Raw genomic sequence first — 14,794 nt, 5'->3', positions numbered from 1 at the left:
CGAGCAGTGGACAGGTGTACCTAATAAAGTGGCCGGTGAGTGTATATTCCACGTGCTGAGTTTTCTGCATAGCCTCAGCGCACGCTCCGTGCTTACATCAGTCATGTCCGACCCAAGGCCGTTCAGAGGAAAATGTGTGTACTTGAGAGATGAAGGGGGGGTAATCAGAGGATCAGTTTGGGATTGAGACTGGATTAGTCTAAGTGAGGGAGCCTGTGCTAGACTGTTGGGGGAGCAAGGTGACTGCAGTGACTCTGTAAACCACAGCGGCCATAGCCTAGGTTTTTGGGGTAAACAGCTGCCTTGTCTACCAGATGTAAATTCCTCCACTGTTACGGACTCTTATGCAACTCAAAGTATGAATGAGTAAACGAACATGGCACACGCATCAGAAAGGAAAAACGCCTGTGTCCAGACGGCCGAGTTTGCACTTCCGTCTTTTTCTTTTCTCTTTAGAGAACCAATTTTTCCAAGTTCATGCGTATTTTCCATCACTGTAAAAACAGCTCATTGAGGTAGAGTGGTCTGGATTAGAGCACTGCCCTGTTGCAGTTTTCCAAGTGTACATGTGTGATTGAGCTTTTAAATCCAAGCATTGGAATTTTATATGTGGAAATGGTACATTGTATCGTGTCTCATGGAAATCTTCTTAAGGAAATTCAGGGGCAAAGGGAAGCGTGGACTTTTGCCTCCGTTTGGGTCTTTTGATCTGCTCTCTTACATGCCCAGGGATTGGGCTTTCCTCGTGATAATGTTTGAGTTGAGCATTCATTAATTTGAATGACTTCTTATCCCATTCAGAGTTGCGGTTAACAGTCACAGAAACTTGATTCATTTTGATCAGAACTGCCTAGTTTGACAGTTTTGCGAGCCTGGTGTGTTGGTGAGGACCCTCTTTTAATCATTAACTCGAACCCATCCCATGTGGAAATCTGTCTGAGCAATTTAAGCATCAGCTTGGGGATTTGTCTCATTTCCAGGCAAGTGCCTACTTAACTGAAGGTTAAAGCATGAGAGAAGCAAGTAACTGAAGGGAGGAGAGAGGAAACAAGGATATGTCAGCAACCCTTTTAGCAGCACGGCTTCCAGGAATGCTTCTCTCGTGTCTCCTCGCTCAAGATCCCTCCTCTTTCCTCCGTCCTCAGGACGGAATACAAGCTTTGAGACGGCCGTCACGAAGGACGCCGGTTCAAGTGAGGACCGAGGAGATATCACACAAGGTAGTGAGATGCACCTCCTGTTGTGCCTGATCCGTACCCAAAACCCAATTTTATTTACATTACATTATTTATGTGCATTGAGGATTTAGGTTAGCATTGGCCTTGAATTGTTAAAGTCAGATAGCCCATGGTCAGGAATACTACCTTTACAATTCAGGTTTCCAGGGACAGACCCGCTCCCTATGTACATATTAAGGGCTCATGCAAAGCTAACAAATTCTAGTTTCACGTGATGATACACTAATGAAAATCATGAATATGATATTCAATTTCAGGCAATAGATCCCTCTAAAGCCTACACAGGGTCCCTTAAAGGAGGCGTGGTACATAAAGCAACATAATGAAATGCTGGTTGTGTTTCATATTATCAATAGATGTTAGAAGCGCTGTAGCTGAAGAGAGCGCTGCTGACATGTGCAATAAGGAATGGATTTTCCTTCCTGTCCCAACTTGAGATCCCTGGAAAACATGTTCCTTCTTTCTCTGAATTGGATGAATGAACTAGATGTTCCATTAACATGGAAACTGCATACATCCACAAAACCGCCTTGTTATGTAACAGGATCAGATCAAATACTTGAATGTTTGTAGAAAGAATTCCAGTGGAAAAGTGGCGGCCCATCTCGTGGATTTTTTTCCCCTTTGACACCCCGCCCTCACGATTGTCTATCTTGTCCAGGTTTCAATTCCTTACTACAATATTTCATAACTTCAACTGACGCTCTCTGGATCTATCATCAGCACATATGAATGCACAAGAGTCAATCTTAGGTATGCAAAGCACAGTGGAACGTATTCAGCTGAAAGAAAAGCTCAGTCTGCGTCCACTGCCACTTCATTCATTATGACTGACTGTATGTCAGCTTCATAATCACAATTAATCACTAATTGCACAAATTTCTTTTATTCAGTCTGTCTAAAAGGGATTCTGCCGCTTTCGTCCAGTTGTGTTGTGAACATTAGCCAGTGTCATTTGCCATCACGGGGAGAGGCAGGGAAACATGTGCAGGCCTTCTTTAACAGTCATGGGTGCTAAGATTAATCAAAGCATTCCAGGCGCACGCAGCTATAAATAGTGCCAGAGGGTGTGTGTTCATGCTTTGCAATGTTTCTGCTGTCATTGCCAAAATCCAATGTTTACACAGGCCATAACAGGGTGTAGTAAAAGCTTCATCTGCAATAGATTGTTGATTATTTGATGTAATCCATCCAGGTTTGTTACCCCAAAACAGCTCACTGCATCTAAGTTTAATGTGGCATATATGGAGCATGTGCAAGTAGACTTGTTGGGAGTTAGTGCATTAGGACCTTTATCCAATCACATGTGACACAGACGCTCAGTTGACCGCGGGCCCAAACTGTGCAGGGTTCAGTGGTGGGGAAGCTTTAGCCTAAAGGTTGGATATGGAGCCCACATGGTTCCATGTAGTGCTGGAGTACTAAATACATTTAAGTACTGTTCTTAAGCACAAATGTTGAGGTACTTGTACTTTACCTGAGTCTCTTCTTTTCATGCCACGTTCTCCTTAAAAATATTGTACATTTGACTCCACTACATTCATCTGACAGCTTAAGTTACTTTACACATTAAGATTTTTGCACACATAACACATGTAGTTTATAAATAAGTCCAGCTGAAATGATTAGACCATTAAACACACACACCTGTTTGATCATTTGCCGTTTCTACAATGGGAGAAGTTTTCTGAATTCTATACTTTTAATACTTAAGGTACATTTCCCTGATGATACTAAAGTAACGTTTTTCAATGCAGGACTTTTACTTTTCATATTTTTTTTTGTACAGTGTCGTATTAGTACTTTTACCTAAGGATCTGATCCTTCCAGGTCCATGATATCATTAGTGTTAAGTGCTACAGTGAGGAGCCTGGGAGTGTGGAAGATGTTGTCAAGCTGGGAACAAATCCCTGTCTTGTAGTGCCAAAGATAAAATGCACAGACTTTGTGATAATTAGCCTGGATAACAGTATGTTACGCGACAGCTGTAAGCTACTTCTTTATTTATTTTTATTTTCATTACTGGCTGAAAATCCAAACCTTGTAAAATGCAAAGTCAATTTCAAAACTTCCTTTGACTGTGATTGGATTGTGGATTTGGCAGCGGTGCAGCGGAGGCTCTGGCTTTAAGAGAAGAGGAAAGACCACGCATGTTAAGGTTAGCAGGCAGCTCTGTTGATTCTGGAGTGGAATTTCAGTTTTCATGAGACTAATTAAGTTAAATGGTTTCTTTTAATGGTATAACTTACGCATTTAGGCAGTGGAACAACAAGAAAAAAAACTTAGACATGCGCTGTAGTTTAATCTAACATTTAGGACTGAGGGGCTTGGCTGGATGTTGAAAAAAGGAAAATATTTTATGATTCTAAACCATGTAAACTTGGACACTTTTATAACTTGTAAGCTGCGTGGATCATTAACAAATAACTCCAATTATGCATGGACATTGACTTGAAAGAAAAACAGACATGTTTTCTGTGGAGTTCTATCTTTTAGTGAGCTATTTCCTTTCTAATGAAGTCACATACTGTTTTGTGTCACTTTGATTTTTTTTATTCCCGACTATGTTTAATGTCAAAGTTTGAGATCGTGGATTACTGAGACATGTAGGACTTGACCGAGAGTGGAGAGTGAAACCCCAGCAGCGTGGCCAGGCATCAGGGACTCCCTCCTCTGGTGAGAGAGAGCCAAACACCCAGGATCCTCCATCTGCCTGCACACTATGTTCTGCGTAACTCACACCTCATCATCACAAACTGCACTGACATGGAACACAATCATTAAAACTTTAATTGCTTTGCATCCCAACGTAGATGATTGTTACATTCCAAATTCATTTCCATTATGTATGGGGAATGTTGGAAAAAGAAATTATGAACACTGTTTACTTCATTCAGGAAAAGTTTTCTTTTTTACTCACTATTCACATTACTGGGGCACCATCTCATTTCATTGGGATTTAGTTGAGGCCATAAAGCCATGTTAGGGCACAATAAGCTCAACTGGTTCCACTTTTATAATTCATTAAAAAGTTACATTAAGTTCCATTATAAAGTAATTAAGTGTGGCTGTTTCACCACATTATGTCAAAATCCTCAAAACTCTCATAGTACAAATGGCATGGTTATATAAATGAATCCTAAGAAAACGCCCAAACCAACAAAGTATTGCATTCATATTTAAAGCCTGATACATTTTATTCCTCTGTCCTAAAACAGATCCCCCCCCCCCCCCCCCCCACTACTCAAACAAAATCCTCTGTTGCACTGGGTGACATGTTCCTTCTTTTTACACACTGTACTCATTCCAACATACATCGTCGCGCTGGCCCAAATACTCCCTAGAGAACCAAATGTGGATCACTCCGCAGGTGAAAAAAGTCCACAACAATTGCACTATTTACTCCTGTTTGAGTAATGCTAATTTAATAAATAAAAATATGTATTTATAACCTGCTCTTAAAGAGTTTCCTCTTCAACGAATGGGCTTGGCGCCGAGTGCTACAGAGAGGGTAGGGACATCGGAAAGGACAGAGGGGCTCGAATTTTTAAGCAACCTAGGTAAAAATGTGTATTAATGTGCATAAAGAAGCCAAGAAAAGAAGGAAAATCTCTATTCGTATAATATGTGACAAAAACTTTTATTTTTACCCAAACTTTCAAGCCCCACTGTATTAAGACAGAATAACACATTTTGGGGGAGACTGACAATAATAAAATATGAAAAGGCGCCTTTTTCCAAGTGTTGCCTAAAGGGGGGTGGTGTGGGGGGGGAATGAAGTCCTGTTAAATTGTTACGTATAGAAGAATAAAAATGGCACAAGAATAGAAAACATGAGATTTATTAATCATCATCACAACATTGACACCAACACAATTCTCCCTTTTTGTTCTGCTCATTTGAGTGCAATCAACACGGTAAAATAAAAACTGTTAATAAATAATAAATAAAAAAAAACAAGCAAACCAAAGCATTTTAGCCTAATGTTTTTGCGATTCTATTACGACATAAAAAATAGAATTCATTGGCTGTACAAAACCAAATTCTGTGCAAACAGCGTACTGAATCAGTGGGGATTAAAATGGAATTGACCATACGACACCTGGGATGCTGTGTTTGACACATTAGATCAAGTCATAGAAGAAAGAATTAATTCAATTTTTACAACTCAATTGAAATCCTTTTTCCAAGTCACTTGAAATAAGTGAGTGTAGCCATGTTATTGTGTTAGTTGGTGATTATTTACAGCATCTCCACCAGCGAATTGAAATATGAGCTGTGGTATCATATCCAATGTTCACATTGGATTTTACTGAGGGGAGATCTGATCCCTTTTTTTCTATCCCAGCTGAACTGTGGGGGTTAGTTGAAGTGAGCAATGGATTAGACCACATAAAAGGGGGGGCAGCTGAACTCGGGTCGCAGGGTTATTTTCACTTATGGCTTTAGGTCACCGTTAGAGTGAGTCATCATGCAATGCTGAATGCAAAGTGGGGCCTGGTGCCGAGCAGCCGAGCAGCCACATGAGGGGCCGTCGGGAGCCCCGCCGAAGGTTTGGACTGCAAATAAACCAAGAGTCCTTTTGTGGCTGTTCTGACCGCGCTCCACAAACACCAACAACCTCGAGGTCTGACCAAGAAACAAAGACGGATTTAATACCAGACACCATGGTTCATGCTAAAATAAACCACCACGCCACCTCCGCTGTGTCGGCCTGGAACATCGGCCGTGACGCACAAACAAGTACACAAACTTGCAGACGTGTGCTTTATGCAAAGTCTACTCTTTTTGTTCGCTATATAGTTCTTAAACTCCATTTTCAAAATAAGTTTGAGGAGAGTGGGAATCAAATCCTGAGTGAGAATGCTACGTCAATTTCAGCTTCCAACAATGGAAACGCTTTGACTAATTTCAGATGGAACTGGAAACCAGAGAAATGTATTTCCAGCTAAAATGATATGTCTACAGAGCCGGTGAGACCCCCAACTTTTCCAGTTACTTCCCTTGATATCATTTTTGACATAAAACAAACCGGATCTAATATCGTCATAATTTACTGAACTGATTCTGTTCCTTAATTGATCACACACTAAGCTAAACAGCAGCATTTTTATACATTACATATTTACATTTCTGTTCAGGATGCATTTTATGCTCGGGTTAACTAACTACCACCTACAATTCACTGCAGGTGTATCTCCACATTGAGAAATCATCAGTTAGTCTTTGCATCAAAACGTGTAGCAAGCAACCTGTCCCTGACAAAGTTGTCCGTCTTTCGCATTTCCATGTGGTACTTTTCAGAACAAATTAAAAAGGGATGAATCCATGTTTGACTTGCTGTCAGGGGACGCCTTTCCGTTTCCCCAGCCGTCTCCTCTCAGTCTTTAAGTGGTCAGCTTGGAGTAGCTGGGCGGGGAGAAGCGTCTGCGCAGGTACTTGAGGATGTACAGAGGCAGACAGCTCACCAGCGTGATGACCGTCACCTTCCACAGGAACGACACCGTGGTGATGAAGTAGACGTCTGGACGAAGAGGCAAAGATCAGAATGGGGTTGGAGGACACAGACACAGACACACATTACCTAGCATCACTTAACAGTGTTTTTTGGGACAGAGAGAGATGTCAGAGTGGGGGGCTGCCCATGGAAAGGCGCTCCGAGCAGTTGGGGTTCGGTGCCTTGTTCAAGAGCACCTTGGCAGTGCACAGGAGGGGAACTGGCACCTCTCAGCTACCAGTCCACCACCATACATTGGTCGGTACGGGGACTTGAACCAGACTGAGACTGAGCTACAGACTGAGCTACTGCCACCCAACAATAGTTAACTTTTTGTTGTTTTTAGAACACCGGCCTACACCTCTCTCAGACAAATGAACAGATACAGGGCCTTTCCCATTTCTCAGTTTGTGCATCCCGATTCCTCTCCTGGATTCCCGTCCTCGGGTCGACTCTCCTGTGGACTAAGACGCGGAAGAGGCCCGAGGTGAGTGAGAAGATACCAATTTAGGAATTGGGAAAAGCCCACGGTTTCAACTAAACAACAATAAATAAACAAAAATGTTGTAAAATGTCCAATTAACTATGTGATCTAAACATGCAACAGAAGAATAGCCTTTAAATCTATTTCAGTCTGACTTCATTTGGAGGGAAAAGTGTCCAAAAAAGGGTACACTTGACCACATGCCAGTCATGATCCTCAGTGGTCGAGGCTGTAGGCTGAAATGCAACTCCACACCCCACATAAAGCTGAAAATAAAGGCTTGGAAGCTCTTGGTTACGGTATTGTATATGTCACAAGTCTTAATATGGCACAACTAAAATGGGCTTTCTTTTGTTTTTTGTAACATGCAGGCTGTAGTAGAGTAATGCAAGCGCCAACCATCTGCTATAAACGTTGTTTATGGGCGTACTCACACTTGCCCAAGCACGTTTGACCTTAATGTCTGGTTTGTCTGACTAGTGTGATCCCTCCATACCGTGCCAGGGTAGGGCCGGGCGATATGGAGAAAGTCAATATCACAGTATTTTTGACCAAAAACCTCAATATCGATACTGCAACGATATTGTAGTGTTGACTATTGGTGCTTTCAATGAATATTTACACAATGAGATTTTTGACAAATGTAGATATAATCTCTAAGTGGGTAAAGCAAATAATAGAACAGTTACAACTGGTAAGTTCAGAAAACGACATCACTTTACTGTAATGCAGCCTTTAAAACCAGTAAAAGACAACTCTTATGTCATATTACCATATTTAAAATCTAAGACGATATCAAGTCTCATATCTTGATATCGATATAATATTGATATATTGCCCAGCTCTATAACTGGGCACGTCATACGGGTACAGTATGCATCAGTGTGAATGCCAAACGTGCCCGGGTCTGGTTCTTACCTTACAGATGAACGGGAATTGTTTTGGCCCTGAATGTTTTATTGCAGTGTGAGTGCAGGCCAGCGGGGGGGGGGGGGGGCAATCAGGCCCAAGTGTGAGTAGACGCTATGTTTCGGTCTTCTAATGGCCATGAGTCTTTCTATCAAACACTGGGGGTGAGTATTCATTTTGTGGCCACTGTTTCTACCACGCACGCCTTTACTGAGATAAACACATGAGAGTATCAGTCTGCAGGAAACTAACAGGACTGTTGGCATTTCCCCTTTGATACTACGGCATGCCTGAGCTGCGTCCTCATGAGGACACTTTGCCAATGCACTCACCTTTGGCCTTCCTCATATCCAGCATACCGCAGCTAATTGCACCCCAGAGGGATAATATGCACTAGCAGTCCACAGTACTGCTGAACGCTGACGCACTGTACCAAGGTCGGCAAACGCACAACAACATCAACCAGGCTGGAGTGAAACGAGTGCAGGCTGCATTTCTTTTCTTGTCTCAATGAAACAGTGCAGCTACAGGCTCAGAGGCGCCTTCTGCGTGGGTGAAAGATGAGTTTGTGTGTCCCTCACCAATGAACTCGTGCAGGAAGACGAGCGAGGCAACGTAGCAGGCCAAGCTCAGGAGCTCGCCCACTATCATGAGCCAGTGCCACGTCTGGATGGTGAGGGCCACCATCAGCAGCTCGTCAGGATCAGGGAGGTGAAGGAAATGGCAACGATATGGACGAACTCGGACTCGAAGAGCAGCAACGCCCCGTACATGATGATGCTCCCTGTGGAGTTAAAAGAGAATGAGACCGACGCTTCTCAATAATCAACATGTAACATTTAAACATGCTATCCACGATTAGTCTGAAAAAGAGTGAGTGTGAAAAGGGACTGAAATGCTAATAATATAACAATGTATCCTTTAGTAGTCCCACAAGGGGAAATTACAATTTACATTCTATTGTTATTACACACAGGCCTGAACTACACACACATGATCAGTACCTATACAACCCTATCCTGTAGAATCAGAACTATGGGGAATAAAACCACGAAAGGCGGGAAAAGAGTCAAAATATAAGAAACTTTTAAATGTTTCCTCCACTCAGTTAATGACATGAATTAAAATGATGACTTATTCTTATGTTTATATTTTATAGTCATAGTTAATATTTTATCATGATCTAGTGCAACTGTTCAATCCTTGCACTGTTCACTTTTTCACTACACACACACACACACACACACACACACACACACACACATACCCGTTTTTATTACCTCGTGGGATCCAATGACAGGCAGCAGCCTGATGGGATCCACCCTTTCTAGAGGGCCTAGAAACATCATTTTAACTGCTAAATTTTTTATAATTTTTTGTAAACACAAAAATCACTTTAAACATCAAACACTCTCAAATAAATTTTAGACCTGAATTTTGTTCCCCCCTGGGGACTAGACCTGAACTTTTGTCCGTCCTGGGGACCAATCATGTTATGTGTATTGGGAAACAATCAACAGCACTGTTGGGCACTGCACAATTCATGACAAGCATTTTGTTAGATGGAAACCACACATTAGAGTAGATTCTTTCATATCCAAACTTTAAACAAGCTGATTTCACTTGTATGCTTTGTTTTACTGTCCGTTTACTCAGTACCATTGAACACATAGCAAATTAAATCATTTCTAAATGAAATACTGGTTGTCATCAATCTCCGATGACAAACACAAGACTTGCTTTACAAAGCTGCTTTTACTGTATGTTGTTTAACATATTTTCACAAAATCTTCAAACAGCCTTTGCATTTATTTACGTTTTTATTAACCCAGTTACATCCTACAAGACTCATTCTGCCTCTAATTTAACTTTACAAGAAGCTAAATTTTGGAAAGCCCATAATCTGGTGAAGGACCAGGAAGCCGGGTGTGTTGCTGTATTAAGACTTCACCAGAAGCTCTTACAAAGAGATCATGTGATGTTAAAACTCGTCCCCCCCCCCCCATCCCTGACGCTCAGTGGGAAGATTCATGAAGGATTTACTGGAAGACTGCACTTGTTTTTGTGTGTTGGTACATGCAACTCTTTGCATTTGTTGTAACTTTTTTTGATTATACATTTATTTTTGGAACCAAGCTAACCGGTCTTTCTGCTACTGTCTCCTGTCCACTGAGGACAACTGTCTCTTTCCTCTGCTTCTCTGAGACAATCTGTCCAGATATCCCCTAGTTGGTAGTATCAGCACCAGAGTCCAGAGCCCAGATGGTGTGTCAGCCCTGTAAGGAATACTTATACTTATTTGTATATCAATAACTCTGGTGGAATAAGCAAAGTAAACTGTGTTGTTTTCTGTTCAGTTCCTATCAAACTTTGCTTTACGAGCACTGGAGGGAAACGCGCTCTAAAAGGTCACTTTTTCATCATTAATAAGGACAGAAACACAGGTCTTCTGCCTGTACACCAACTCTGGGCTTCCTGTAACCAGAACTGTCAACCAATGGGTAGACTAGGGAGCTCCACGTGGGGGGGGGGCTTGAAAGTGACTAATCACAGGAGGGCCAGTGCTGATTCTATGCAACACATAGTGAGTAACAGGATATACAAATTGGAATTTTGCAAGTGAAGTATTTAGTACACTTTATTGTAGCGTGGGCATATTGACAGTACCACTGTGAAGTCCATCTACACATAAAATGCAGTGTATCCAATCATGACTGACGGATCTTTGACAGACAAGTCGCTGCTAAACCACTGCAGCCCGTACGGCCATGGAAGGAAACAGACATCTTGTTATTTTGTAAGTGCTTCTGGTGAGGTCTTAATACCGGCAACACACTCCGATTTCCCATGTACTTTACCAGATTGGACTTCTGCCAATGACCAACTCCTCTTCTGTGAGGTTTCTATAGAAACAGACAAAAAAGACAATTAGGGACATAGTAAGGTGATGTTAAAGATTATTTAATAACCAGTGACAATTAGCAAATGTAATTTTTACATATCCTAAAAGTGAATATTGTGCACCAAGTCAAAGCCTGTAAAAAATAAAAACAGCCTGGTGACGTCATTTCCTATAGCGTCAGATTTACTGACTAATGTGTGAAATGTTAAGCTGTCGCTGCTTAGTGGCTGACAACAGAAAACAAAGAACACAAGCACTGACTACATTTACAGGGATTAAAGTGAAAACAATTGTTAACTGAGAAGTCATAAGCTGTTCACATCTACCTATACAGTCAACTATCGCGCCCTTTTTGTTTTTGATGTACAACAAGATGCAAACAGCAGAGTAATGGGGGGATTGCAGGGGCATTTCTAGGAGGTTGGGGGCTTAGCCCAGACCTGGAACCCTAATTTAACTAATCTGAAGCAATGCCAAACAGGACTGGCGTGCCCAGCTTGTTAAGAGCCAGTGCATGATTATTTTAGCTGCCCATTTTGTAGATGTTGGGTAAATAGAACCAACATTTGACCTGATCTAAACTGGCAACCCAAAGGCCAAACACTTCATTTCCTACATTCTGGGGAATTTCTATTTCTAACTTGTTCTGAATCAATGTTTGCTGGAAATATCTTTATGTAAAGGGAAACATAGATTACAATCCACATATAAAACATAATGGAATATACTGCAATAATGTTCTCAGTCCTCTATATTGCTATCAACTATTTATTCTCCTTTGGATTGATTTTTCTAATTATATGTGTGCCAGCAGACATTTAATAAAACAGAAACTATGGCAGAAATACAAAGAACACAAACGCCTCACAATCCGCAGCATGTCCACAACACAGAGCATCAATTATTGGAAGCACAATGAAATAAGGCAACTTATGATTTTGGGGGTTTACATAGGCTTTTGTCTGGTTTCACGTTTGCCAGTTAACATTTTTAAAATAAAATAAAATAAAAATATCTGGCCTCCACTTCTAATCCCCCTCACACATAGGGTTCACAATTGCTCATACGCCAAAAAGTTCAACAGATTGGCCGGCCTTATCAGCTGTCTTGATTGTGTCACTTTAATCCAAAAACTTTTAAGTCCTCCAGTGTGTAGCTAGGTAGGCTAGCTTCTTGAGCTGTCATTGGTTGAGACACAGGAAGTTCTCAAAAACACTAGGTCTGTAAACAGTAAACATCACAAAATACACAGTAATTCAACAGACCTATTTGTAGTTGCCTTACAAAAATAAAAGGTGACACAGATACAGACCCCCCCCCTCATCCCCAGATCTGCATTAATCTCCAATATGGCATTTCTAAAAGCAAATCCGTTGTGGCAGTGGGGAACTTAATCACTTAATAACCAGGTTATCAACTGTGTTCTCTCTCAGTGGTAGATACCACGCTTACAGTGTCAGGTAACACACTGGCCAGTACCTAACGTTACTGTCAAGGAAACAGACAAAACTACTGCTGAGTCAATTTTAAACTTTGCTATTCAGTTTCAACTCACCCGAGGTGTATTTATATAACTTAGAGAACTTATTGTACTTCTTCTTAGAAACCAAAGGCTATAATTAGCAGAAGGCTAAACTATTAGATAGATAGATAGATAGATAGATAGATAGATAGATAGATAGATAGATAGATAGATAGATAGATAGATAGATGTTTATTGATCCCAAGAAAAATGGGAAATTCCGGTGTTCCAGCAGCAAAATCAGTCACAAAGCACAGAATATAAATATAAATGAAATACTAGGAAAAATATACATACATACATACATACATACAATATACATGAAATAATATGAATAAAGTAAAAAGAACAAATATTTGAATATGTACAGGATGGGGAAACAAAAATGAGCAACTGCTTAAATAATATGCTAAAATGTTAAAATGTATGCTACATGTAAATGTAAATAAACCAAATGTGCAGGTTGCATTAGTGCAGTAGTAGTGTGGTGCCCAAAAGTCTTATCTACCACCCAGTGATGACATGTTAAAAAGTGTTATTGCATGTGGTATGAACTTAACTTGAGTTCTTGTTAATGTAGCTAGCTAGAGCCTTGAATGTCAGTATGTCATCAAGGGCTTACAAAGAAAACGGGACTGTCATTCTCATAAAAAAAATCTAAAATTACAGCTATACACAAAGTTTGGGATCATAATCAAGATGGCGATGATTGAAATGAACTAGTTCTCATACAGGTTACTGTATGGAAGGAGGGGCTGAGGGAGGAGCTCTCAGCAAGAAGGGCATTAAGTTTATGAAATACTGCTTTAAAGTCCTGTCTAAATCAGTTTCCTTTTTTCTTTTTGATGTTGAGGGTTCTGCCAAAATTATAGATGAGAATATCAATGGAAAAATGGACAGTTAACTGCCAATAATTTACTTATTGGCTGCTTTGTCAGTTATTTGTGTATTTATTCGCTCCTGTGTAGACCGATTGTTTATCATCTTTGAGAATAATACTCATAGAAACTAACTACATACATATTTTTTAAAACAGGGCCTAAATTGTTAAAAGTTGTTGGGTCTATATTCCACTGCACTTCCTGTATGAAATACCTGTTTTTGGGCCACATCTGTCATTTATATTTAGTGGATAATTTTATCCAAAATTAGCTGCACATTTGGATCTATAGTGGGCACATCTAGGGTTCCTGAAGGAATGGTTAGACCAGGAGTCCCAGTCTCTCAGGGGGAAATCAGACATCTTAACCGCTGATGGGCTCTCTACCTTGTGGCAACATTCTTACTTTTGGATATGTCGTATCACAACAATTAGACTAAACAAAGACATCTCAGCAGGAAAAACGCTGCAGTCCTGAAGGTCTGAACACTCCCAACTGGGCTTTCAACTTCCAACTCCTACTGTTAGTAGTTGTGTGTGACAAAGGTACTTACCAAGCAAGGCGTGTGCCAATCAGGTGTCATGGCTTCAGTCTGTGGGTTACCTGTGGAAGCAGGTTCAACACTACCAGGCTCATCAGAGATCCGCTGTCCTCTGTTGGATCTTGAGGTTCCTATAAGACGAATAAATAGTTTATGAAATGAAAACGATGTAGGTTTCCACTGTGGAAAACCAGGAAAAGCAGATATGGAGAAAGATTGTTCTGCAAATACTCCACCCACACTATTATAAATCATTATCCACTGTACAACAATTAACCAACGGTCACCTAATCTGAGAATGCAAACTAGACTGTCAAAGAACATCCCAATGCTGTAGGGGAAGCAGTCAGCAGGGCTCTACTTTAGTTCCTGGCATCTTTGTAGTTCTCAGCAGAGCTGCTGCATGTCAGAGTGTGTTCTAGTGGTGTGTGTGGTCACTTTGAGAACGGCCTTTAGGTAGTAGACTGGATTCCATACTTGCGAATTACCAAATGTGAGCATTATGGTATAAATTATGGCTTTTTCCAGACTATTTTAACATCCTTTTTTAATTAAGCATTTAGTTTGTAAACATTATGTTTGGCTGATTAAGTTTAATGAGGAATACTTTATGTTCATCCCTTACTTAAAAGGAGAGAGGACAATTTTTATGTTAATTGTGATCTCTATAAATATGCAAAAACTTTTGATTGAAACCCCCCCCCCCGACCTGAATTGGTGCAGGCAACACTGAGTAGCTACAGCTATGTGTACACGCTTCAACTGAGCTAAAACAGAAGTTAACGGGGCAAGTTTTAGAGCCTTTGTGCCTCTTAACAGA

The 14,794-nt window shown here is 40.8% G+C and overlaps 1 pseudogene; it reads right to left on the bottom strand.

Moving 5' to 3' along the window:
- Nucleotides 1-6,481: 6,481 nt before the first annotated feature.
- On the bottom strand, nucleotides 6,482-9,477 carry LOC116677472 (probable phospholipid-transporting ATPase IIA; annotated as a pseudogene).
- Nucleotides 9,478-14,794: the final 5,317 nt, after the last annotated feature.

This window comes from Etheostoma spectabile, unplaced genomic scaffold (assembly GCF_008692095.1).
Source record: "Etheostoma spectabile isolate EspeVRDwgs_2016 unplaced genomic scaffold, UIUC_Espe_1.0 scaffold00005187, whole genome shotgun sequence".
NCBI classification, from domain to species: Eukaryota; Metazoa; Chordata; class Actinopteri; order Perciformes; family Percidae; genus Etheostoma; species Etheostoma spectabile.
Note: the sequence above shows the minus strand (reverse complement) of the source record. Positions and strands in the feature narration are given on the sequence as shown.